General features: G+C 31.0%; 1 long non-coding RNA gene across 2 annotated transcripts in view; it reads left to right on the top strand.

Annotated features, from left to right (window-relative positions):
- Window positions 1–19,605: 19,605 nt before the first annotated feature.
- The window catches only part of LOC118188837 (uncharacterized), a 32,080-nt gene continuing 24,231 nt past the window's right edge, over window positions 19,606–27,454 (top strand). The window contains exon 1 of one of the 2 annotated variants that reach the window (XR_004758179.2): window positions 19,606–19,675. This is a non-coding gene — a long non-coding RNA (uncharacterized LOC118188837). Of the gene's footprint in view, window positions 19,676–24,713; window positions 24,778–27,454 lie in introns of those variants that run through there. The other variant, XR_004758178.2, reaches the window with a different exon arrangement.

Raw genomic sequence — 27,454 nt, 5'->3', positions numbered from 1 at the left:
TCTGGGTAAGGTTATCAGTCAAATCAGTAGTCAAAAATTTCGTCGCTTAATAATCACTTGATTTTGTTTTATCCGGCTATTCATTTCCCCAATATCATATGAATATGAAATCTTCTTTCTTACTAAATGCATTGTCCCAATACTTGCTCATTATTGTCTTATTTGTTTCTGCATTTAGCATGCATTAATTCGCTAACTACAATGTTTTCAAAAATGTTATTTTTATGACATTAAGGCATGACTGGTCTATATTTGCAAAATATTAATAATAGTAATAATAGTTATCAGCAGTCGCATATTTTTTCCACATCCATATTCGGAAAACAGGGTAGTTACCAACTATTTCCTAAGTAAAGTATTCTATACGCATGTCTAAATTTATCTTTACATACTCAAAACTAATTACATTCCATGAAATATCCAATCGATACTGTCCATTACTGCTCAAGTGATCAAACAATTTCTGATATGTAAATCAAGGAGTTACATCGTCTCACGCTAAACAAAGATTTTTGCGCAAGTTTTCTTGGAATACAGGAAATAAATTCTGAAATACAGCGTTTAATATCAGTGTGTAAGAACTCAAAATGGTTTTTAGTAGAAGGCTCCGAAGTATCATTTGGAAGAATCTGGGAAATGGCTAATCGTTAGCAGTTCAGAAGCAGGGCAGACAATAATGAAAGCAATCAGATACAGTCTCTGCGCTGTAAAACCAATATCAGAATTCTAAAACTGTTGTAAAGAAGCCTGGGCAAAGCTGTAAACGAACAAAGGCTTCTTCTGAAGTTCGATGTCTGGCTTTAACTACTCATAACAGGAAGTCTGATGCGCGACAATAAAGTTCAGAGCTCGCAACCAACCACTGGAACTGCTGTATTACGGTAAAGTGTATACAGAAGGGTTAAATGAAAAGACCTTTATATGATCTAAGAACATCTAAGAATATCTGTTTCAATGTCTTCACTACCAAAAAGGACTTCAATTAGCATAAAGAGCGTTAGAACTGGAATGAATGCTAATGGTCCATGCCTTCTTTACTGATGAGTCGAGGTTTAGTTTAGCATGCGATTTTAAACGCGCTTACACGTGGAGGAAGTCAAGAACACCAAATTTTCTTTCGAACGTTATGGAACGTGACCGTTTCGATAATTCGGGTGTAATGATATAGATAGGAATAATGATGAAAGGGTGTACACTCCTAGGCTTTTCAACAGCGGATCTATGACTGGCCAGAGATATCGGGATGACATTTTAGAATCTTGTGTGAAACTTTTAGGAGATGCATATGGATCATATGCAGTTCTCTTAGATTTTGTCATTCGCAATTATGCGGTATGATGTTATGTATCATTTCATGTTAATTCATAAAATTTTAATTCACAGTTTTGTGAAAAATCTGCGATTTCATACATGTAAGGATAATTTTGGGCATGAATGTAGATAATGTCCAGCACGGTATTTACCGCATTATTTCAAACACTCCTAAGTCTAAAACCTCTAGTTCGTTTCTTAACGCAGAAAGCGCACGCTTTAGGATAAAATCAATCCCAGCCGGAAAGAAGTTTAATTAAAGAAGTGAATACATTAAATTCTGTAGTTCTAGCTGTCGATGAACGTTTCAAGATCAGGATTAGATAGTTTCCTGATTATGATTCGTTGATGTGAGAGCAACTTTAGCATACACTCAGTATTTTTCAGAAAGCTTAATCATTATAAAATTTTTCAAAATAATCGGTAAAAATAAAAAGCGTTTTGAGTTCAAATGAACTTTCTGAGCAATAAATTGTTTAAATAAATTCAATAAAAATCTGAAATATATGTAAGGTACAATAAAGTTGATGAAAAATATGTAGCAATGCCCTGAAAGTTACCAAGAATTCACAATCTAAGCATTAAAAAAGATTCTCCCGATATCTGAAAGAAAAAACCTTTTCGTCTATAGCATTTTTACGACATTTAGCAAGTAGTGTGTAGGTAAGATTGCGTAAGTCATACCCCATAAGAAAATGTAGGTATAACTATTAGAATCAATGAAAAAATAAAAATTATGTGTGGTAAAAATAGTAAAAGTATCTTACAATACCATTGCTGATATTTATTACTATAAAATTCCATACAGTCTATTCTGTTGGTCAAAACTGATAAAGTTTATGAAAGTCAGGTTAATACACCAAGCTAATAACCAGCAATCTAAGTCGCATCACCTTTAGTTAAAGGCGTGCTGCGGTTTAAAATTGAACAATTATTATAAAACTTTATTTTTCTTAATTAATGTATTTATATAATTAATTACATCGGTGATAACAAAGATACGTTTCTATTTTCTTGTCAATTCCAGCACATAAGTCGTGTACCCATGCTTTGCATTTTAGGCACTGAATCATATTTTCTTCGCAATCTTCCTAGCAAATATTACAGGCAGACGATCACGATGTGTCAAACAATATGGTTGACTAGGAAGTAACTCATTTTATCATAAAAGACGCAGTTGGTGTTATACTACGCCTCTTATTTAAAAGATAAGACTTAAACTGTGGTACGACTTGCGCAACTTTCCAATATATCTATATCTATCTCTCGTACATTATAACTTGCGTGTGCTTGCGGATAAACTGGATCCGTGCGTCTTCGACTCATGGTTCAAAAGCAATTTAGACAAGCAGTATTTTAAATCAGAAGAAAATACAATATATTCTCAAATACTTTTACTATTTAAATTTATCTCTTTTCGCATGCTTAAAACTTTTACAAATTACAATGTTTCGATCAGAAGATCATCCAGATAAGAAACGGTCTTTCCATCTTACGACCATTTAAGTTTAAATTTATTTATTTGTATATTTATATATGAGCCATCTTAATGTTGCTTGCTGTAATCATATTGCCCATATTACCGTGAAAGCAATCAATTTCACATTAAACCTATATGTGGGCCAATAATGGCTTGTGAGTCGTGTAATAATTTTGCGCTTGAATGCTCTGACGATATTATTGAAGCACGTGATATCGTAGACGACCTTTTGTTATATTTGTGAATTCTATCCTTTTCATATTGTATTTTTAACTTAGTTTTGTTTCGAAGAAATTCTTGAAAATCACTAGGAAAAATAATCATTTTGAATGCTTTAGAATATAATGGTTGATTATACCTGTGGTGTTTCAAAAAGTAGACTTTTGCCTGCGGCTAATTTACATACCTTCAATCGCAGAAAAATCACTAATGGACAAACTAAAAACTTTTTAATGTTAACGAATGTATTATCTTCATATTGTTTTGTTATCTAAATTTGTGACAAGTGGCTAATCATGTACATGTCAGTAGTGACATAAATTTCTAAACACATTTGAAATATAGATATTTGCAATCATATTACTTGGAACCTGCATTCGAATACACTTTGCTACAAAATAAAATTCACTGCATACACACAAAAAAAAAAGAAAAACGTTTTGTTATCGGAAAATAGTTCTCTTAATAATTTCGAATTCGCAATGGAAAAAATACTGAAAGAAATTCTAACTAAATCCATAGAGGCATACTTTTAAAATCTCTTTTAAATATTTTAATAAGCTCAAAACTCAACATTTTTATGGTCAATGTCATTTCAAAAATTCAATAAATTCGCTTTCATTAGATACCGGCATTAAATGAAGATTGCATTTTGGTGATTGCTGTAATTAAAATGGTTGGTAATTTTTGCATCAGTTAAGTTTTCAATGTTTTGATTTCTTACAAAAATTTTATAATAGTTTTAAAATTTTAAAAATAAATAAATTATTATACCTTAGAATATAAAATTAATATTTCGTTTCATTGCCCAGAATCTTTGAAAAAGTTGCTACCGTGTTTATTGACCTCAGGAGCTTTTACGACACACAGTTTTATCAATGTGTACTTTCAGAAGTGTTTCAAGGACAGCTATCAAATCTACCTTTATTCTCATACAGAAATATTCTGAAGACCTGAATATTTGCAAATCTTTGATGGATTAAATTTAAAAAACATATTGCAAACTTCCACGTGTAAAATTCACAATAATGTTCGAGAACAAATTTCCTGACTTCGATCATTTTTCAGTGTATGACTTTCACCCCTTTCTGTAAGACATTCCTTAAAATGTAAAATAAACTTCAGGAGCAATTACAAAACAAATGCTGCTCATTTTGTTGTTTTCTGGCTCTATATTTTTAAAACAGCACTAACATTTTAATTTTTAGCGATTCTTTTTCTAGCTTCATAAAAGTCATAAATGAAATAACTAATTCTGTTTTATCCAATGCAAAATCTCCAAGAACAATAATATTAATATATTACTAATATTATAGTTATAACTTTAAGTGTAAAGACGTGAAACAGTTTTCTTTTGTCATTTTATAAAAAGTAGTAGAGGAATGATTTATATCAAAATGATAATATAAAATTCATTTAAATTTCCTCCTCATAATTGTGATTTAAATATCTTCCATTTTTATTAATTTAGTGCTTTTATTTTTAAAATGTAAGTTCATTTTAAATGTATGATTTTGCTTTTATCTTGAACTTCTGAGGGATAATTTTTAAATTATTGGGCATGTTGTGATTGTTTAGCTTAAAACTCGTTCTAATGTTGAAAGGGAATATGGATACGAAGATCATACAGCATTTGAAAAATGGATATTCTGTTCTTTCATATTTTATTAATGTTTAACTTTCTAATTTTTTAAATGTACAATCTACTACTCTGCTAAATTACAATCTGAAGATAAGAGATTACACAATAAATATTTTATTTAAGGGGACTCATACACCTTAAAAGCCATAAGATGTTCGAATAGGTGACTGTTGCAAGAATTGGGAAAACATATTTATTTTAAAAGCAATTACTACCAACTTTTAACAGATGACTACATAATATAGCTGCTTTCGGAAATAGTAATCAGAAAGTTTGTGTTGCCACAAATATTTTTATAATTTAATCCGCTTTGTGACAACATTTTACGTCATGTTTCCAACTTGCACGCACAGTTTAAAACATTCTGTTTCATAACCTAATTCCATATTTAATATATAGCTTTTATAACGTCTGGAAACTACTGTGAACCTAAAATTCTAAAAATTTCATGTTAAATTTTTATTTTGAGTTGAGTTTATAAAATGTATTTTATTAAAAAAATTTGTAATGTTTTCGTCCATAAAATTTTTCAATATTAAAATATTCATCATATTGTTGGTTCAGTTAGAAAAGAATGCCCATATAAAGAATTTCATCAAATTTTAAGTATGTACCATTAGCCATTTTTAAAATATCATGCGCGCAAGGTGGAAATATGGCGATATATTTTGTCACAAAGAGGATTAAATTACAAAAATATTTGTGGCAACACAAACTTTCTGGTTACTAGTTTTCAAAGCAACTGTATCATTAAGTCAGCTGTAAAGTGTTGGAAGTAATTGCTTTTAAAATAAATAAAATATTCCAATTCTTGCAATAGTCACATATTCGAAGATCATGAGGAGTTTAAGGTGTATGAGTCCCCTTAATGTAAATTAGTCACTAACTATTGTTTTACTTTCTTTACATTTTCCCCAGATATAGCATAGTTTACTTCTGCTCTTAAATGAAAAATGAACAAAAGCACTAAACATATTATTTTTAGCAGGATAGGTTTTTTTTATTAAATTCGTTGTTTAAAAGCATTAATTGCTTTGCTTTCTTAAATTTTATTCTACTTTGATCACTTTTACTTCCTTGTACGAAGTAAAAAGTAAGTATCGTAATCGCGAAAATTTTCGGGTATCATATTTCAACGAAATATCAATTTTGACCACTATCCAATGCAATTTAATGATGTTTTTGCGTGATATCCGCAAGTAAGGACAGAATAAAGGATTCCTTTTCCCCGAAAAATTATAAAACTAATTTAAAATGAATTCGGAAGAGAATTTTTCGTGGCGTCTGTGCGTACGTACGAATCTCGCATAACTCATACACGAGCAGCTTCAAAACGTTGACATTTTGTATGTAGGACTGCTATAACATGTAGATGTGCACCTCGTATTTTGGTTGCAATCGGCCGCACCAAAAGTGTATAAATAATATATGTATATATATATTCACTCCGTTACTCGACTCAGTGAGCTCAGTTTCTTTTTACATACTTGTACGAAGTAAAAAGGAAGTATTGTAATCGCGAAAAGCTTCAGGCAGCATATTTCAACAAAAATATCCACTGTGACCGCTTTCGAATGCAATTTAACGATGATTTTGCGTGATATCTGTACGTAAGGACAAAATAAGACTCTTTTCCTCCAAAAAAACTAAAAAACTGCTTTAAATTGAATTCTGAAGAGACTTTTTCGTGGCGTCTTTACAGACGTATGTACGTACGTGCGTGCGTACGTACGTATCTCGCATAACTCAAAAACGAGTAGCCTCAGAACATTGAAATTTGTATATAAGACTACTATAACATGTAGATGTGCACCTCGTATTTTGGTTGCAGTCGGCCGCACTAAACGTATATAAATATATTTATAAATATATCCACTCTGTTACCCGGCTCAGTGATCTCAGTTTCTTTACTCTTATATGTTTGTAAATTGTACATTTTTTGCTTTAAAAATGATTGAATTATGTTGTTTTTATATTCCGGTTAAGGGTTTTATTCCTTTAGTAAATCTGTATGCAATATTTTTAGAATTATCAACAATTTTAAAATTGTTTAAGTGCCGCTAAGCCTAATTTGATGGCGGCCATTGAGGTTTACATTTGATACAGGAGACTAGTGGATTTGTTGCCAATTTAGAGAAATTAGCTTCGCAACAACAAAGATAACGCATTCATTTATTATTGCCAATTAAATCATGCTTAATCCTTTCTTGAATTTTTTCGAGGAAATAAGCGTTTAAGATTTACTTCGTAATTTTTAATACAGATAATTTGAGTTTTTATGTATTTTTGCCCTGTCGCGAAGTGAGAACTGAATTAATTGAATGAGAAATACTCAATCGTCTGTGAAGAACTGTTTCTTTTTTGTTTTGCTTGCTTAATTTCTTTTATAATTCGTTTTAGATTTATTATAGTATTTGAATAGAACATTTAGAGAATTCTTCAAATTAGAACGATTAGAGAACGATTCGAACGATTAGAGAATTCTTCAAATGATATAAATTTATATGCATTCTGAGTTATAATACGGACAAAATGTAACGCTCTCAAGTGGAGCTAGTGTCAGAGTGTCTCTATGGTAAACAAATATAGTGACTTTTTAAAACGTGCATTTATTCTATTGTGGTTTACGCGCTATCGACGAAGTAGATTTAATGCAATCTAATAAGTTTAAATGAAATGCTATAAAAATGAGTGTAATTTAATATCCCGTGCAAGGAAGTCATGCGGTGTACACATCAGATTTTTTATTTTAATACTTTGTATAAAAATGAGCTTCCTCGGACATTTTATGCAATTTCCAATTATAGCATTTATTAAAAAATTAAATTTTTAGCAAAGAAATCCAAAAAAAAAAAAGTATTTAATGTGCATAGGTTATTGGTAATCTTTGTAAAAATTTTAAAGAGGATTTTTCATTACCATTTGTGCTCTAAGAGTATGGAAAGTTTAAAGCAATATTAAGCAATAAAAATATTTTCATTTTAACTACACTTAAAATGCAGATAGATATTCAAACAATTGTAACATTTCTAATATGTACGATATCGATGTGGAATGTACAGACTAGCTCAGGAATGGACAAACGTTTTCGTTCGCAGGCCAAAAATCGAAAAAAAATCTGATGTGTACACCACATGACTTCCTTGTAGGGAATATTAAATTATACGCATTTCGTTTAAACTTATTGGATTGAATTAAATCTACTCCCGCGACAGCGCCTAAAGCACAATAGAATAAATGCATTCTTTAAAATTCACTCTATTTGTTTACCATAGCGACACTCTGGCGCTAGGTTCACTTAACAGTATTATATTTCGTTCATATTATAACTCAGAATGTACAAAATTTATATCATTTAAAGAATTATCTAATCGTTGCCACATGTTCTATTCAAATACTATAATAAATCTAAAACGATGTTTAAAAGAAATTAAGAAAACAAAACAAAAAAGAGACAGTTTTTCACAGACGATTCAGTATTTCTCATTCAATTAAATCAGTTCTCACTTCGCGACGAGGCAAAAATACATAAAAATTAAAAATATCTGTATTAAAAATTACAATGTAAATCTTAAACACACATTTTCTCGAAAAAATTTCAGAAAGAATTAATTGATTTAATTCGCAATTATAAATGAAGGCGTTATTTTTGTTGTGGCGAAGCTACGTTTCTCTAGATTGACAACAAATCCACTACTCTGCTGTTTCAAATGTAAACAAGCAATGGCCGCCATCAAAAAAATTATTAGGCTTAGCGGCACTTAAAATACTTTAAAATTGTTGATAATTCTAAAAATATTGAATACAAATTTACTAAAGGCATAAAATCCTTAACCGGAAGATAAGAACAACATAATTCAATCAATTTTAAAGCAAAAAATGTACAATTTACAAACATAAGAGTAAAGAAATTGAGATCACCGAGCCGGGTAACAGAGTGGATATATATATAAATATATTTATATACATTTGGCGCGGCCGACTGCAACCAAAATACGAGGTGCACATCTACATGTTATAGTAGTCCTATATACAAAATTTCAACATTCTGAGGTTACTCGTGTTTGAGTTATGCGAGATACGTTCCTAGGTACGTACATACGTTCGTTCAGACGCCACGAAAAATTTTCTTCAGAATTCATTTTAAAGCAGTTTTATAATTTTTTTGGAGGAAAAGAGTCTTTTATTCCGTCCTTACGTACAGATATCACGCAAAAACATCGTTAAATTGCATTCGAAAGCGGTCAAAATGGATATTTTCGTTGAAATATGCTGCCTGAAACTTTTCGCGATTACAATACTTCCTTTTTATTTCGTACAAGGAAGTAAAAATTTGGCGGGCCAAGATAAATTATTTAAAAATTTTTAAAACAATATGCAAGTATAATATATTAGTATATTTAAATATGTTAATGAGATGAATGAAACTGTGATTTCATTTTTAAAAGTTCTTTATATTGAGGTTCGAAGTGATATTTCTTTATATTGAGGTTCGAAGTGACTAATTCTAAGGAACGAGGCTAAATGCTTATCTGTGAGTCTACTTCTAAATAATTCTTTCTGAGGTTCATAGTTGAAAACACTTGTTCTCATATACAAGATGAAGCCATCATAGCACTTATTTTCTGGGCGTGAGATATTAAATTTGGGAATCTTGCTTTTGATAATGATTCGTAAAACTCGTAACTTAGACAATTTTAGAAACAACTTTAGAATGTTTAGAAACAACTGTTCGAGATGATTGTTAGATTGTAACTCAATTAATTCAAGCTGCAAATCTGACCTCACTGCTTCACAATTCACATTGAAAGGTATGGTAAAATTATCCAATTCTGTTTTAATGTCACTAAAATCTTGAGATCTGGATACTGTTTGCCTTCTTAAAAAAAAATTGTTTGGCCTGATAATTTTTTACAAAGACGTTCTGCATTTTGTTTTCTTTCATATTCAGACATTGCTTCCTAATTGGAATTCTTATGCTTAGGTGTGAAATGACGAGAAATGTTACATTTCTTTGAAGACTGCTACAGCTTCACTGCAGTTGAGACACACTGGTTCATCTTTTACAACTGTAAAAAAATATTTCCAGGTCCATTCATTATTAAAAGTACGGCACTATGAATCAACTTTACGTTGCTTAGTAGCCATTTTGGGGTTGAAATATTTTACGAATAACCCAAACAAGCACTAGCGCTCTATACTTTTAATTAATTTCACCATTATCCCCAATGATGCTATATGTCAGCATTCTTTCCATACGCAATCAATAATATAAGAACTCGTTCCAAAAGAAAACGCCGCTGGCCAGAGCTTCTGCCACATGTGAGGTCTAATTCACCTACATCGGATTCCCATATGTCTGCTCCCCGAGAAAGAGATAACCCTTGTTAGCGCCAATCTATAGCTAACAAAGAACTTCCACTTTTAATACTTTACCGATTGAAAGCTGTCTGTGCTTGCTATTTTCGTCGGTTTATGTTTTGAAGAACAAAAATAGAGAAAATAAAAAGATCATCAGTCGTTTGAAAAAAAAAGGAAGAAAAAAAATACTTAAACAAAGTAGAAAATGTGATGGATATATAATATATAAATATATATTTCTTTTAATTTGCCTCTGAAATTCAGATTCTATCCGCGGGCTGGACAAAACCTTGCGGCGGGCCAGAGTGGTCCGCGGGCCGTAGTTGGCCCATCCCTGGTCTAGCTTTACTCATATTTTAAAACAAGTTCAATTAAAATTTATATAAATGCTCTACCATGGGGTTCTTAATTCAGAAGTCAAACAACAAAAATCAGCGTTAATTTACAAAATTTTCACAGGACTAGTTTCGATGGTTCGGTAAAACCATCGAAACTAGTCCTGTGAAAATTTTGTAAATTAACGCTGATTTTTGTTGTTTGACTTCTGAATTAGTATTTATTCGGCGTGTTATTGTGTCTTAATCATGGGGTTCTTCTTTAAAAAAATTATAATAGACAAAAATGAATGACCAATTTGTATTCAAACACTGATATTTATTCAAAGAAACAAGTAAACAAATAGTCTAAGTAACTTCTAGTTTTAAAGCCCTGTCTAGAATATTTATATGCCTTATAATTCGTACTTAGAATTGGCTCATCTAAGGACAAGACTTTCCACTAAAAGCCGCGGTAAAAATATCTCTCTTTGCTTGCTTCCTGTTCCTGGGATCAACAGCAGTTATGAACCTGTCGTTAAACTACAAGTACATGTTGTCCTAAGACTGCTATATAATCGCTGTTTCGTGTCGATTACGCCCTTAATCCTGGTTTTCTGGCGTCCGAAATCCCACGAATCACTTCTAAGAATCAGGTCCAATTAGTATTTGCAGGGAATGGAAGTGGACGTTGACAGAAAACTTACTTCTATAAGAATTACCTTGAAAAGAGTTTCCTAAACTGCGGCGATTAAATGGGTCTTTGTTTTTATCACCGGAACTATTTCCTGCACGCAGTCTTGTGTTTGTTGACTGAGATCTACTATCTGATCGTCAATCTCTGGCTGTGTTCCTTTGTTTCGGTGCTACTAAGTACATTTTTTTTTTTTTTTGTTTTACCAACCGAAGAAGTTTTCTTGGTTTGCTGCCAAAAGAATAGAACTTAAATAAAGTTATGGCTGTTTCTGAGTCACTTTATAAGAATGTAAAATATTTTAATACTGCTAAACACGTTTAATATTGTTAAGTGTAAAGTATTTTTTTGTTTTAAAAATACAGTATATTTTAAATTTTTAGTTTAAAACTTTAAATTGTAAGATTTGTGATGTGCAACCACGAAATAACTATGGAATCAATTTTATGACCTCACAATAAATTTTTTCCTGAAAGGTAAATTATTTGCAAAACTACAAAACACAATTGTTTTTAAAATAATTCTTCAGAAGAAATGGAAGTTTATAATGTGTTCGAGCCATTCTTTTATTATTATGGGAAGTATTTTAAAACTAAACACTTTTAATACTGTGCAGGTGAGGTATTTTTTGCTTTAAAAATATAAGATAAAACATTCTTCATTTTTAGTTCAAGAATTTAAATTACATTTATGTTAAGATAAAACACCATGAATCATCAGAATCAGTTTTTTATCTCACAATAATTTCTTTTTGAAATATTTACAAAACTACAAAGCATTTATATATATATATATATATATATATATATATATATATATATACATGGGATGTTTTACAGGTTGATGGCAGGAACATAAAGTAGCGTTAAAGCACACAGATAATAGCAGTTATCAAAGCCGATTGAACATAGTTTATTTCTCACGACGCACATTTTTAATTTGAATCACAAAGTTAAATTAGTAAAGTCTGCTTGCCTAATTTAAATTAAATTTAGGCTTTTTGTGCATCATTATGAAGATACAATTGATGAAAAAGAGATAAGTGGTGACATGTTCGTAGTACAGAAGGCAATTACAAGAATACGACATGTCCAAGATGAAATTACCTTTCGGAAGTATTTAGTTTTGGTTTACTTTTACTTTGGTTGTTTAATTTTTCATTTATGAAATTATCATTAGCTGAAGCATTGTGCAAATGCCTGTATCTTTATAATTATATAAGAATCATATGACATGGATTATTTTTGGCATAACACGGTACATAGAGATTCATTATAAGCTATTACTATTTTTTGGACAAAACACAAATAACCAAATTAAAATGTAGAATTAAGGAACTATTGTAAACTAAAGTTAGAATTTTGATCTAGATATTTTTATTATACTTATACATTTAGTTTCACCGTTTTTGGCGCCAAGTATGCTACCCTATGAGATCGAAATTTAATGAAAGAACTGGCTAAGCTAACCCTAACTTGTGCGCTGAGAACTTAAAGTGCTTCCAGTGAACTTCAGGTAGAGCTGTTAAAAAATAACATTTTAGGAAGATTATACCTTACTGTGGAAGACGAAAACTTAATATCTTAAGAAAAAGTAAATAAGTGAATCGGTAATTTGCAGTGATCTTAAGGTTTATAGTTTTAATCCACCTTAATCAATTAAGTTATTCACTGACCCTTTTTGTTAATAAGAGAGAGAGAGATTTTTAAACAAGCTATTCAAGATTATTACACATTGTAAGGCTTTTGATAAGAACTTCTAATTCATTCCGTCAATATATCCTGTCTATACCGCCGTAATGGCATAGGTGTAGCCTATCATGATAAACAACAGTTTAAATATGCAGATTAAAGTGGAAACTGTAATTTAACAAGCTGCATTTTAATAAATTTATGATAATTTTTTTTAAATCTTACTACTTTAATAAATAATATAAATTTTTTTAGAAAATTTCGACTTTCAATATAAATATATCTAATACTTTTGATTTGATTAATAATATTTGCTATTTTTATGGAAATTGATTGCTAATTAAGACTATTTTATTGTATTGAATTTGAATAGTCTTCTTTTGCAAATGTTATTTTTAGCCCAAAGGGCATTAGCCCAAAAGGATTATTAATTTCGTTTTAGCATTTTACGTTGAATCACTATAAACGGCGTATAACTATTCAAATTGTTGCCAGCAAATATTATCGCCCTCCACTCGAATATAGACATCTGAAAGCCCGAATTTGGAATTTCTTTTATTATCCATTTCGTATTTCAGAAAACTTTAATGAATTTTTGATTGACATAATTGACGATTTCAAAGCGAGAAATGGAATCAGTGTACGAAAAAACAAAACACATTTATCTCCAGCGCGCAAGACTGTGTAACGGAAATTCTAAAGATAAGCTCTTTTGAAATTATTTTGTAATAGTACTGTAGAGTTTAATTTTATGGTTTAAGTGCGAAGAACATGATATTTTATAAATAAAGGTAACATACAAAATGTTAAAAAAGCCCTTTTGTGCGTATTATAAAATCTGCAATCTTTCAGATTTTTTTGTTTTATTTATTTATTTATTTTTGAACATATATATATATATATATATATATATATATATATATAGGCCTATATAATATGCATCTGTATCATTTATGAAAGATTTTCTTAGTTCTAGGCATTTAGGATATACGCATTGTTTTCCATTTTATTGCTACTATTCTAACCTTTTATTTAGTTCACTCATGCTGTTTCCCTATGGGTAGAGTACTCGTACTGTTTAGATTACTTTTATTTAATCATTAAACGATTTTTCTCATATATCAATGCGCAAATTAAGTATATAAGAATTTTGCTGCTTGTACCATCGAGTAGAGAAAAAAAAAAAAAATTTTAATGACACTTGCATGAAAATTGTAATTTAATGTTAGAACTTTTGGCGGATGTTTGAAAACAGCACATTTTTTTTTTTTTTTTTTTTTTTTTTTTTTTTTTTTTTTTTAAGATTTATGGAATTTTCACAGATTGTAACTCTCTCTCTCTCTTTTAAAACAAGAATGGTAAAAAATGTTAACCGAGAAATTTTCTAAGAAAATATATTGCAATCTAAAGAAAACGGGAAAAAAAAGCCGTCATGCACTTAATGATGAAATTTGCCCCCTTAATAATTACCTCTCTGAATTTGTTTTACGTTTCTAATTTCTAATAAGTATTTCCTTTCTCATATTTTCTAAAAATCTTCATATAATCAATCTAAGCCGATATTTATATCGTCGTGTTAAATTTTCTTTCGTTGAATCTGGTTCAAGAAATTTGCCAGATGGCAAAAGATGTCAATGTTAATTCATGAATTATTCATGGAAAATGCTTCTAGGGCAGTGTTGTTCGAAATAAGAAATATTATAATTCATGAATGATAATATGTACACTCACCTTCGAAATAGTACCCATATTGACACATATATACTTTCTCAGTTTTTCTGACATTTCTCAAAGCATTCAAAGAATGCCTATTTCAGTAACTGTCATAGAAAAGCCGTTACGTTATTTTGAATAGCTTTAAGTTGTCTGAAAGTATTACTGCGTGGAATCATCTTTATATAAGAGAACAACGAGGTCAGAGAGGAATGCGTCTGGTAAATCAGGTGGTTGAGACATTATAGGAATCAGTTTCTGATGGAAAGAATCCAGGTTTCTTTGTTCCAAAGCTATTTTCTCGAAATGCGGCATTGCGCCATATATTTCAAAGATGCTTTAATTATAGCACAAACTATGTTATCCCCAGCAACACCAATTCACACATTTCTTCTAAAGAGAATGCTCTAACTCTTTGTCTAACAGCTAAATTTAGTTATTATAAGTTTCACGTACAGTGGTTCACATTTGTTTTCGGACACGTGTTTTTCAGTTTTATTTACAAATATCAGTTACTAAATATTAGAAGAAAGATTTTATTTTTGCTTCATATATGCTATAACACTTGCTTGTTTTGAAAACAAAAACAATTGCTGAAAGCGTTTTAGTAAGAAAAAAGGGGAAATGAAGTAAATATAAGTATTCAAACATTTTGAACGAAGAGTTTACATTTAATAAAAACATAAAAATAACAGGGCATTCAAAATTTCTCAGGCTACCCTTTAGCTTAAATTACACATTTCCTGTACTGTGATATGTCGTTGGCCGTTAATTAAATTTTATGAGTGGCCGGTATTTAAATTTTATGAGCAACTCTATCATTAATCCATTCCAAGGTACTCTATAGGAAGTTGTTAATAAGTATATGAGATTCAAAGTGCGATCTGAGTCCCGTTATAAACCACCGAAAAATGGAGAGGTTATTTTACAGAAGACTCTCACATTATCAAATAAGACTTACTTATAACTCTGAATCTCTGCTATCTCTGAGTACAACGTCTATCTAAAAAGCGTGAGGGATTATGATGCTGCAATGGGTGTTCTCTCTTACTTGATGAGGCCTACGTCTTCTATGAAACCCCATGAGAAATGATGACTTCAATGCCAAGCAATTACCAGAACTATGTGCAAAGGGAAACTGAAGAACTTAAAATGAGCAACAAAAAGCACAGGACTGACATTGACACACTGAGAAGCAGGTGTCCCGGTCAACTGGGCGATTACAGATGATATGTATACTTGTAATGTCGCACCTAAAATACCTCTATCACCCCAAACAAATTCGTTTCGCCGAGTCGCAAAACAACTGAAGATTACTTCTTCCCAGAATTTCCTGCCGGTAATATATTGGCAAAACTTAGTAATACTGAAACTATGGACATTACTCAGCTTACTACAGAAAATACAAAGGATGGTTATACATTTTGAGAATGATTTCAAGGCCGTTTAACCTTAAATGCATGTAGATGCCATTTGTCAACATACTGATATTTAGTCACGTAATTAAAATCAAAACACAAATTTCAGCACACTGCATAGTGTAACCAATTTGAAACATACTGTTTACGTATATAGTTTTAAAAGTTTCTGTGTGGTGTAACGGTCATTATTGTGAGTTGAAGTAAAGGGTGTTTACGGCATTTGTGTTTACGAATTTTTGATTTTGTATTTGTTGTTATTTTGATGTATTCAAGGTTTTAAAATTGTTTGAACAAGTTTGTAAGGTATATGTTATTATATAAAAGATTTATTACACATTTGCCTGTCATATATATGTAAAATATAAAAAAACACGATGGCTTTGCTCTATGCGAACAAGCAACCTCTAATTAACTTTCCGCAATTTCAGGATCTTCCCCCTAGACCAGTACTTTCGAGAACATTCGAGCATATTACGTAATCGCTCCTATAACTAAAGAATTCGCGCCATTTTGCGTCAGAGAGAGACCGCTTTCTTTTTCTGCTGTTAAGACCTATGCTGCTGCTCTTCTCATCTGCCTCCCTTTGTTCGAATAATATGATGTAATAATATTTAAAGTTAATCTTATCTTAGTAAAGAATAATGTTTGAATTGAATAAAGATATGGAACTGTAAATTTAAATCCTTCTGTGTCATCATTGGATGCCGCCTTACACTTAGCCACTACAATGTCCAGAATTCTGATGTGACCAGATTGCCAAGCTTCACTTATGTGCCCGACTGCCAAAATATTACGTATATATATATATATTTGCATAATGTAGAAAGAAATAATTTTTTTCAAAAACTAAAATGAAAGCTTAGTTTAGATTTTTCTAGCATTTTCCCTAATTTATTTGATATAAATTCTAATGTATTTTTGACATAAATTAAAAAATAAAAATAAAAATTCATGCATTTAAGGGTTAATTAATATTTAAAATGTGAAGAGTCTGTTTCAAATGTTCACAAATCAGATTTTTTTTCTAGTGGTCTGTGGCCACATAAATTCAAAGCTCTGAATCTCTATATATGTGTTATGTATTAATTGTTATTATTTTCAATCTTTAAGTTTTTGCTTACTTAATTCAGTTTTGATCAGTAATTGAAGTTATTAATTTTTGCTCTAGTTGTTTAAAGTTGGTTGTAAGTTTAAACTGTAACTTTTTGTAAACTTTAGGTTTCGTTGCTTTAAACGTTTCCTTGAGTTGAATGTGTTTAATTTTAATTTGAGTATAGGGACTTAAGTTTCTTGGTTTTGTATTTTGTTGTTTTTGACTCTTAAGGTTGGTTAACATTTAACTTTAATTATTTTAAAGTTTTTTGCTGCACCTTTGGTGTGCTAATTTTTTAATTTTTTTAACTTAAGGTAACTTAATTTTTACCCCTCTTTCTATTAAAGTTAATCGAATTCATATTTTCTGACTGGTGGTAAGGTCAATAAATTGTAAATGAAACTCAATCTGGATAATGAGTGTGTTTATGTAAGTTCTCCTGAAAAAAGAATTTATATGGTGTTCACATTTTAATGAACTTAATTGTTAAATAATAGTTTAATTTTTACTGTACTAAATCGGGTTATTGGTATTGAAAACTATGCACTGGTTCTGTAAATTTTCACATCCAAAGTTGCCGGCTGGGAATTCGTTTCTCAGAATTCCTTATCTGGAGATTTCTGCACCCCGAAATTCTTTTGCCAAGCGTTTCACCACATGCGCTGATTTCTTCACCATCTGGAGTTTTTTCGTAAATGGGACTCTGTTTGCTCTGACATCTGGTCTGACATCTCTGTTTGCTCTGACTCCCCGTAGAAGAGAGATGTTCTACGGGAAGTTTGTTTATGGGGAGTGAAAAGTCGTCGGATAGGATGCTCGCTCTGGTGGAGTTGCACCCCGGTCGAGGCTAGTGTTCCCCCCTTGTTTCAGCAGAGAGGTGGTTGATCGAGCAGTGGCCTTGAGGTCTGCACTGTTGAACTGCGTCGTTCGCCAAAAGCTGGTAGTCGGGAAACCCTTTCCCGTGAAGATTTCTATATATGGGGTTGCTGTGCTTGGCGTTCTTCCGATCATCATACTTCGCCAATTATTTCAAGATCTCGCCAGGTACAAAAGTTGCTGCGCAGTTGGGACGAAGAGTCGGAGAAAAAGAAATTTCGGATAGACGTTGGAGAATAGCTGCGGCGGTCTGATTTGAAAAACATGCTTCCTACTTCTATTGCTGCCTTGGACAGAAAATTGGAGCCAGACAACCCTCTACTTGTATTTCAAGGTTTCAGTGTGAATAGTTCATTTTACTCACGTACGGTTTGGGGCCCCACTTGTAATTTTGTTATAGGTATATGATTTTTTTCCTTTTCTAGCGGTACTTCTGCAAAGTATGCTAACCAGCCATCTCTTAATAATTGTAATGAATATTGTGATTATCATGACTCTATCAGTATTGTAACCTAATCTCTTTATCACAATGAATAAACATTTTTTACACTGGACCAATATTCTCTATTCTTTAATTTGCTATTTTTTTTACACGATGCAACTTGCTAATATATATTGACTTGTTTCTTGAATGTGATTTACACTGTATTGATGTCATATTGCATTAAATACTCTGAGAAATATTACTGATGTGGAGAATTTCACACATTTACCCAATACAATATTGGCATTAACCTGAATTTTCAATTACACAGTGATGATGTTTAGTTACACCTATTGTATATGACTTATGTTATAGTGTTCTATACTCAATATAGAACATATGTATGATCGTATGTGCCTCAGACTGTGAAAAAACTACAGCAACTAGGGCCACCAAATTTTAAACACACTTAGTACTCCATCCAAGAATGTGCACCTCAAAGCCTAAACTTTGAATTTCCAATTTGTTTTTGATTTTTTTAAATATTTTTTACGAATTTAATGAACTTTTCATTAACAAACTCAGCGATTTGAAAGCAAGAAATGGAACGCTCTTTGAAATAAAATATTTAATCTTCCGCCGAGCCCGACTGTTGCCATTCTGCGAAATGTAAGATATTTATCTTTTAATTTTAATCAATAAACTGGGCTATTTAAACGTAACGTGTAGTCAGAGTCTAAAATTTAAAAAATAATAATCTTGAGCATTTTGTCATTCGATAAAGCGTAAAATATTCACCATTAGCAAATTTAATCTGCTTTTTTTTAATTGACAAATAAAGCAATTTATAAGTAACAAATATAGCTCTTAAATAATATCTTAATAATATTTTTTTCTATTTTTAATCTGATTTATTTAGATAAAAATACATGTAAATCTTGACATATTTAGAATGCTTAGAAATACCAAATATATTTATGATATTACAATGGCTGGACTCATTAAACTCATTATATATTTTTGCTCTGTTATAAGTATTTTAGGATGCTGGCCTCGCAAATAGCTAGTCAATATAAAAAGTCTCACTTTAATTTTCTGCGAAACACCTTAAATTTTGGATATCCCTTTGTCCTACCAAAAAATTAAATTTATAATTATTTAAACTTGTTCATATCTACCAAGAACTTTTCGAACAGCTTTAAAGTTTGGTTGCTATATAATTTTGATTTTTATGTCTCTTTAATAATAATATTCACAGCCTTCCTGACGAATTACATAAGATAAGGAATAAACTGTTATCTACTTTTACCAGATGTCGAGTTACCTATTTGTTATCTTATATATACTGCTACATAGAAACTGTTGAGGTATTACCACAACCAATAAATGTAATTTTGTGAGCGATTAAACATCCTTATTTTCAAACGGTTTGACAGGTATAATTCAATACACATGATCTCTATGTTTTGTAAAATATAGAATTTTATATTTAATATATGTTTAATATGTATCCTTTTCTTTATTAACCCAAAGCCGCGATTCTTTAACGAATCTAATAATAAATCTGTAATTTCTGTAACGAAATTGCAACGTCAGAAATTTTAAAAAAAAAAAATTTGAGTGCTTATTGATCTCTACCAGTTTGATTTTGATTTTTGATTTGACTTACCAGTCTGATTTGACTCAGAGTTTCGAAAATATTACCTGTAAACGTTTGTTCATTAAAAATGTATTGTTCCAAAAGGGTTTTAAGCCCACCAGCGGCCGAACGGTACCAGTGTTCAGCGGTAAAGACGCTGAACACTGGTAGTTCGGTCTGAGGTTCGAATCCCGCGAACGGGCTGCCTGCATGGGCGTTTTCGTGGTTTTCCCCATGTGTAACGTGTATACGAGCCAGTTTCCTTAAAAAGTCCTCAACGAAAGCATCCCTCCTTTTAGGCAGATAACCCTCGTGTGCTTTGCCATTAATTAAATAATCCAATCCAATCCAAAAGGGTTTTATTAAAACTACTAAAACAATTCAATGGCAAGCATCAAAGATTCCATTAAATTATATTTGCTTGAATCTATATTTATTTATTTATACATATTTTTAATCTTGCATTTATTTATAAAAAGTATATATGCATTTGAGCTTCCGTTTTTGGTTTTCATCTCAGGTTTTCATTTAAATTCACGCGAGCTAAAGATATAAGTAGCCATATATTTATATATTTGTACCTATAATGAATCAGTTGTCCAATCAGAGATTAACAGTAAAAAATCTAATAATTAGATATATTATACAAATTTTTAAAAAAATTGAAAGCTTTCAGACTTTATATTACGCCAAAGGGACTTTTTTAACATTTTGATGTTACTTTTATTTATTAAATACCATGTTCTTCGCAATTAAATCACATAAAATTAAATCCAACAGCAATATACACTATTTAAAAACAGCATAGCTTTAAAATTTCCAATAGGTAGTCTGGCACGCTGGAGATAAAAATACTTTTTTTCCGTACAGTGTTGTTTGCTCTCTTTAAAATCGTAGAATTTGTTAATCAAAAACTCTTTAAAGTTTTACAAAATATTGTTACGAAATGTCCAGCTGCTTCCCCGTAAAGCGGGTTTAGGGTTGCCAGATTTGGGGCGAAATCGCCCATTTTGCGACATAATCGGCGACATGCCATAATGGGAGCGAACACATTCTGTGGAACGAATTCTTACCGGTTTTCTGGAACGAATATTCTCGAAGACAAGTCAAAATTTATATAAACCCTGCTTGTACGCAGACTAGCAGTGTATCGTGAGTTTTATCGTAAAGAGTATCTTGAGGGTGTTGAACTCAGAGAGCAATCGATCGATTTGGAATCTGTATTTAGTATTTTGTCGTGAAGCTGTCTTCACTATTACAGCCTGATAGCCTGAAGGCTGTGTTGCTGATTGTTTCAGCTGGCTTTCCGTAGTTTTTCAACAACTATAAACGTATTTTTGGCGCTGTCCTGAGTAATACTGGCTAATAAATTGGGTTTTCATTCTTCATAAAGTGTTATCGTCAAACACTCCAAATTCACAAACCCGTAGAAGACAACATTATAAAATAAACAATAAAACAAATTCGTCCTTCGAAAAGCCTATGATCGGGTGGGAAATTACGTTCTTCAAAATTTGCTGGCTGTGGAAACCGTCGCTTTTACACAATGTTAGAAACATACATGCATTCATGCAGATACTTCATTATTTAATTTCTTTAAATATGATACAGAGTGATAATATTTGGCGGCAACAAAATAAAATGTGAAACGCCGCTTAGTGAACCAACGCAAAATGCCGTTTCGAGACTAACAGTCCATGTGGGCTAAAAGTTTAAATTTCTTTTATTAATTTTAGATATATATTATTTTCTCATTATATTATATTCTTCATTATATAATATTCACTTCATTATATTATATACAAGTTTAATAACTGTAAAAAATATAGGTAGAATTCTGATGATTATTCTATTTTAATATATTTAAATAGATAATTTTTCTCGAAAATGAGCAATTTTAATTTTTTATGGAAATGATTCCTAAGCTTCAGATCAAGACGCAGCGGCTGCGCTAGACTCAGTATCCAAAACAGAATGAACGTTCATAAGAAGTTTAGCCATACTTTTCAAATACAAAAAAAAAAAAAAAAAAAAAGTCATACAAATAAGTACTATTTCGGTTATACGTCATTACTCCGTTCCAGATTCTTGGACGCACACCAGTCAAACTATTACAATAAGAAATAAAGGGAAAATAATTAATTTGTCCTTTTAAAAAATCCTATTGTTATTATTATAACACTGTTTCGTACAAATACAAATAATTCTAAGCGAAATGATGAACTTGTTTCCTAGTTCTTAATAAGATATAAGTGATAAGATGCTATTGCGAAGCCTAACCACAAACTGTAAATCATCTCTTTATAGAGCACGACAGTTAAAATCTTATGCTATGTACTACACATTATGCAATACATATAGATATACATTATAAAGTACATATGTATACATTATTATATAGCTATAGATATATATGTACACTGCGCAAAAAATAGGGGAGACAGTTATTATCTCCCGTTCTACTGGGCCGATTTACGAAATTCAAATTGCGTTTTTCATGTCTCCAAAGCACGATTTAGGATATGTATTAGATTTATATATAGCATTGCTCTAATATAGGTATTTTGACAGAAAATCGGACATGCCAATTTTTCCCATATTTCGGTTAAGACTTAAATTATGCCAAACTGTCAAGTTTTGTAAAAATCGCACGTGTAGTTTCTGAAACATTAGCTCTCAAAATTTTAACTTCTCCATGTTCATTGAATTTGATATATTTTATTAATATCTCTTTTCTTTATTAAACTTTCTTTATTCCTTCTTCCAGAATTCGAAATTTAGGCTTAATCCAAATATAATTCCCACATTTTTTTGTAATTTATTTATGATATTTTTAAATATTTTTTTAGAAAAATAAATTTTTCGAAAAAATGTTTTTTATTACATAACCTATAAAATTTTTAACATCATCTTAAAGTAGATGTATTTCTAGGTACACCTGAAAAAAAGTTGAGTTTTTTATTCACAATTTCCTAAGATATACGTGAATTTACATATTGGCGGGCTTTGAAATTTGGTATATTCGTTACAAGCGATAATAACACCAAATGTGGTCCACGCACAATGTTAAAATTATTTGAAAGTAATAAACGTGACCCTTTTTCCGCTCGTTTTCATTGAAAAAAAGGAAAGGAAAATAGGTTGCTATAAGTTAAGAAGTTCGCCACGGGAATTATTCTTGGCGCAACTGAAAAAAATTCACGTAGAAGGATGTCATTTGGCTGCTGAGACTGTATGTCATTAGGAATGGTTCTTTAAACTCCCGGAAATACATAAGTGAGATCCTAAATTCATTTGTGTAACTAGATTTTCTTCTTTTTAATGGGCATCACTTTATCAAAAGACTAGTCCCTAACTATTTGTAAAATCAGGACATCCACAAAGTGATCTGACCTAACCACTTCCTAGACATAAACCAAACTTGGAACTCTTCAGATTGTGACTTCTGAACTTCTTTTCACTTTCTATCACGCTTCAGAAGTTAATAAGTGCCCAAAGAAATAATAAAATGGGTTCCGTAATTTCGTTTTAGAATTTTTCTATGAAATATGGACAACCATTGTAATTTTATTTTAATATTTTTCAAAATTCAACAGCATATATTCAGTTTTCATTTGAGTTCGAACAGGTTTTGGAAATACAGTTATTTGATCTTCCTCTTTACTACCTTTCATGTGTATCAAAACTGGTTTCAAAATTTTATAGTATTAATCAAACATATGCTGATTGTTTTTCAATTTTATGAACTAATGAAATATAATTGTTTTGTAAAAGAATCATACTTTTGCTTAATATAATTATAGGTATTGAGTTTTTCTTTAAATTACTGAAAATAATTACGACGGCGTATTCAAAGTCACTTCGCCCCAAATAGTTCGATAAATAATTCTAGCGTAATAGCAGTTCGTCATTATGAGATTTCTGTTACTCAAGGATAAAGTGTAGTTTTTAAAATGTAAAATATGTATCTGAAGCAGTCAACAGCTTGGATATGTGGATTATTTAGTAAATAGATCAAATGCCTTACCGAAGATTTTATTAAAAACTGCAGTTCTTTAAAGGAAAACATTCCAGAAAGATCTTAAGTGTGAATTTAGTGTTTTCCCATTTAACACACAAAACATTGGATTTACATATTCCCTTCAAATATTTATTTTAAAATGTATCTCGTAGATGTTTTAGACATTAAGAAAAAGTTTACCTATTAGAAAGGCGTTAAACAGATGAATACCTATAATTGTTTTATACAATTAAACTTTTATTCACGAATGGTTTTAATTGCTTAGCTTTAATGATCAGAACTTAATTGTTGTTATTTTAATGCACAGTCATAGGAAAAAGTTTTTTGAAAGTTCAAAACTAAGTGTTTGTTGTTAAGTGTGCTATTACGTATGGTTTCAAGTTCTACTATCGTAGTATCCGATGCTGCGGAATATCGAGCAATTTATAACAGAAAAATACCGTAACTGTTTTATAATTTAAAAACTCTTATTGGATATTACAAATAATTCTATCTTAAGTCGGCAAGTTATTTATATTTAAATATGCCCGTTTACTCGAATGAAATAAGCTTGGTAAAAGTATTTTTGAATACACTTGCTAACACTTCTTGTGCCAGACAAAATTTAGACACGTAAAATAATCGTACATAAGCTCATTTTGCGAAACACAGCTGCGTTGTTTAAATGTGTTGCGTAATCAGTTGTCTGCAATCGAAGTAACAAAAGTTTTAAAACCAACTGCACGTAATCGGAACTGATTGTGTAAAAACACCTGGCTTTTTCTTATTGGTCATATATATGGCTATCTGAAAAATAATAAAATATTAAAATGTTTTTGCAATCTAATATAAATTTCAACTTCTTATTTTTTCCAGGTTTATTTATGAATTAAAATTGGGTGAGCACTAATAAATTTTTACGATTAACTTAAAAATTAGTATACTTAACATAAAGTATATTTAAGTATAATAGTATATTTAAGATGGTGTTTTTATTATTTTAACATTAATATATTTTAATGTACCCACAGATTATTATTAAGAAAGATAATTAATATAATTTGTAATATTAATAGCTATTTACTTATTCACATAATTTAACTTTATATCATACAGAATGTGCAACATGAATATCGTTCAACGTATACATCATGTAGGGTTAGTTAGTTTACAAATTAGCAGAATTTGTATTACAAGAACAATTAATCACTCAGAATTTATTAATTAACTGTATTAAATACAAATATATTTAATTAACAATTCGTAAGGGGGAAACGTGACTGCAAACTTTATTTTCGTAAATACTTGTCCAGGAATTTTTGAACTACAAACTTTTTGATAACAAAAAAGGAAGTTTTTGAATGAAATGTCAAATATGCATGTACTATAGTTGTAGTTGGAATGGTTATGCAGATATAATATCGAAATGTTATATGACAAGCAAACTTCCAAAGAGTAAAACATTAATTGTGTTTCAATAAATTAAATATAAAGCATTCTTTAATTCATACTTGAAATCTATATATGTAACTGATATTTTTATTGGATTATCTAGAGATTTAACAATCATTAACTTTAAGTCATTCATTGCCAAAAGGAGATATAATTAGTTTTGTGCATTCTCCATAAATATGTGTGTATGTGTATGTGTGATTATGGCAAAGCCTCGAGGGCTATCTGCCTAAGGGGAGGGATGCCTTCGTGGAGGACTTTCTAAGGGAAACTGGCTCGTATACACGTTACACATGGGGAAAATCACGAAAACGCCCATGTAGCCAGCCTGTTCGCGGGATTCGAACCTCGGACCGAAGTATTCAGCGACTTTACCGCTCGGCCGCCGCTGAGCCCTTCATAAATATGATTCAAACGTTTTAAATTTTCATCGATACTCGACACTGAAAAATGAACTAAATGAGTTATCTCATTTTCGAATATGCATGAAAATTTAATATACAGTGAGATCTCCGAACGTTATTAGTTCCCAAAGGTCGCTTCTTATCTGAAATGTTCATAATATTATTTTCCCCGTAGGCATTTATGCAAAGTAAAGTATGCCATCCTGGAGATGCATCATTGCTTATTTAAAATTCGGAACGGTACTTTTGCACAAGTCTATAACACAAAACCAATAGAAATCATTGAATCTAAGAGAGTAAAAAATTAAAAAGAAACATAGTATTTAACAGATAAAATAGATGAAAATGTCATTTATTTTACCCTACTTGAACAAAGAAGAATGCCCAGCATAAATGGAAAGTGATAAGGAAATAAATAAATGAAATGCATTATTGTGTAGAGACGAAATTCCATTCTGCGACTTCCATTCTTATAAGCATCAAGCCACTGCCTTTCGGGAGCCTTTTTTTTTTTTTATATGTCTCTTGGGGCCACTTGTGTCTGCTTGTGACTGAGCCTCCTTTCGTTCGTTTTCAAATGTGATTTGCTGTTTTCTACATTTTAAAATATTCCTAAATTAGTTTTTATTGAAAATTTTTTGCTGTAGTTGGCTACTGCTTTTCCAAGGTGATATTAGTGAAACTTAGCACTTGACCCTATTTTGCACAAATTTCTTGAATCAAAAAACTAGATCAATCTTCCCTTCCTTCTGAATTCATTTCTTTCACAAACGCCTTTTATTGCTGCTTTTGATAGTGTTCCAGTTCTTTCTTGTCGGTTTCAGCTTAATGGTCCTATAGCAGCTTCTCATGTCTTTACTGTTAATTTCTAAGCATGCAAGTTTGCCTATAGACACAAGATCACAATAAAAAAAAATATTCTATGTGAAAACTTCAAAAATTTGTGCCTGCAACATAATCTTGCCATAATTTTCTCCAGTGTTAACAAGTTTTGTTAACTAAATTTGAATAACAGCAAATATTTAAATGAGGTTTTCTAGATGTCCCTGAGTGTTGTAGTTTTAAAGCATTCATTATGCTTCAGTCAGGTAAATACCAAAACTTTGATCCTTTTCTCGTTCTTTCACCAAATTAAATATCACGGTTTTCAGATAGAAATACTTGAGAAAGCAATTCTCCTCTTTCCAGTTGTACTCTCGCTATACCGTCCATCACGAGAACTTGCACTGACTTACTGGTTGTGCTTACTGCTGCGCTACAGTGATTCACTAGCATGATATTTTAAATTCCTTGTAGACGACGAGTGGAGAGTAGAGAAAGAGTCAAGTGTAATTAAGGTTGTGGTTAATTATTGCCCATAGCATATTAGCCCGGGTTATATCAGATTAAAAATTATTTGTTGTTTTGCAGCACGAAACATGAATCATCAAAACTGCATCAAGCCGGGAATACATCCTCAGATATTCTAATTGCTATTTAGATATGGTGATAACTACAGACAAACGAGGACGATGCTTTTCTAGCTTTTGAAAGGGCTTTAGAATAAGGTAAAGAAACTTAACAAACAAAATAAAAGTGGTCACTGTTTCTTGTCTGCCAGATACCATTTCATTCACCACAGTAGAGTCGTTACATTATTTGTGAACAAGGACTGTGACACACCAGTCATCTCTCACTAGGAATTGAACCCTAGATCTTCAGTTACTAGCTGTTCAGTTGA

Source organism: Stegodyphus dumicola, chromosome 7, assembly GCF_044657685.1.
Source record: "Stegodyphus dumicola isolate Sdum_Otavi_A_Nest chromosome 7, ASM4465768v1".
Lineage (NCBI taxonomy): Eukaryota > Metazoa > Arthropoda > Arachnida > Araneae > Eresidae > Stegodyphus > Stegodyphus dumicola.
Note: the sequence above shows the minus strand (reverse complement) of the source record. Positions and strands in the feature narration are given on the sequence as shown.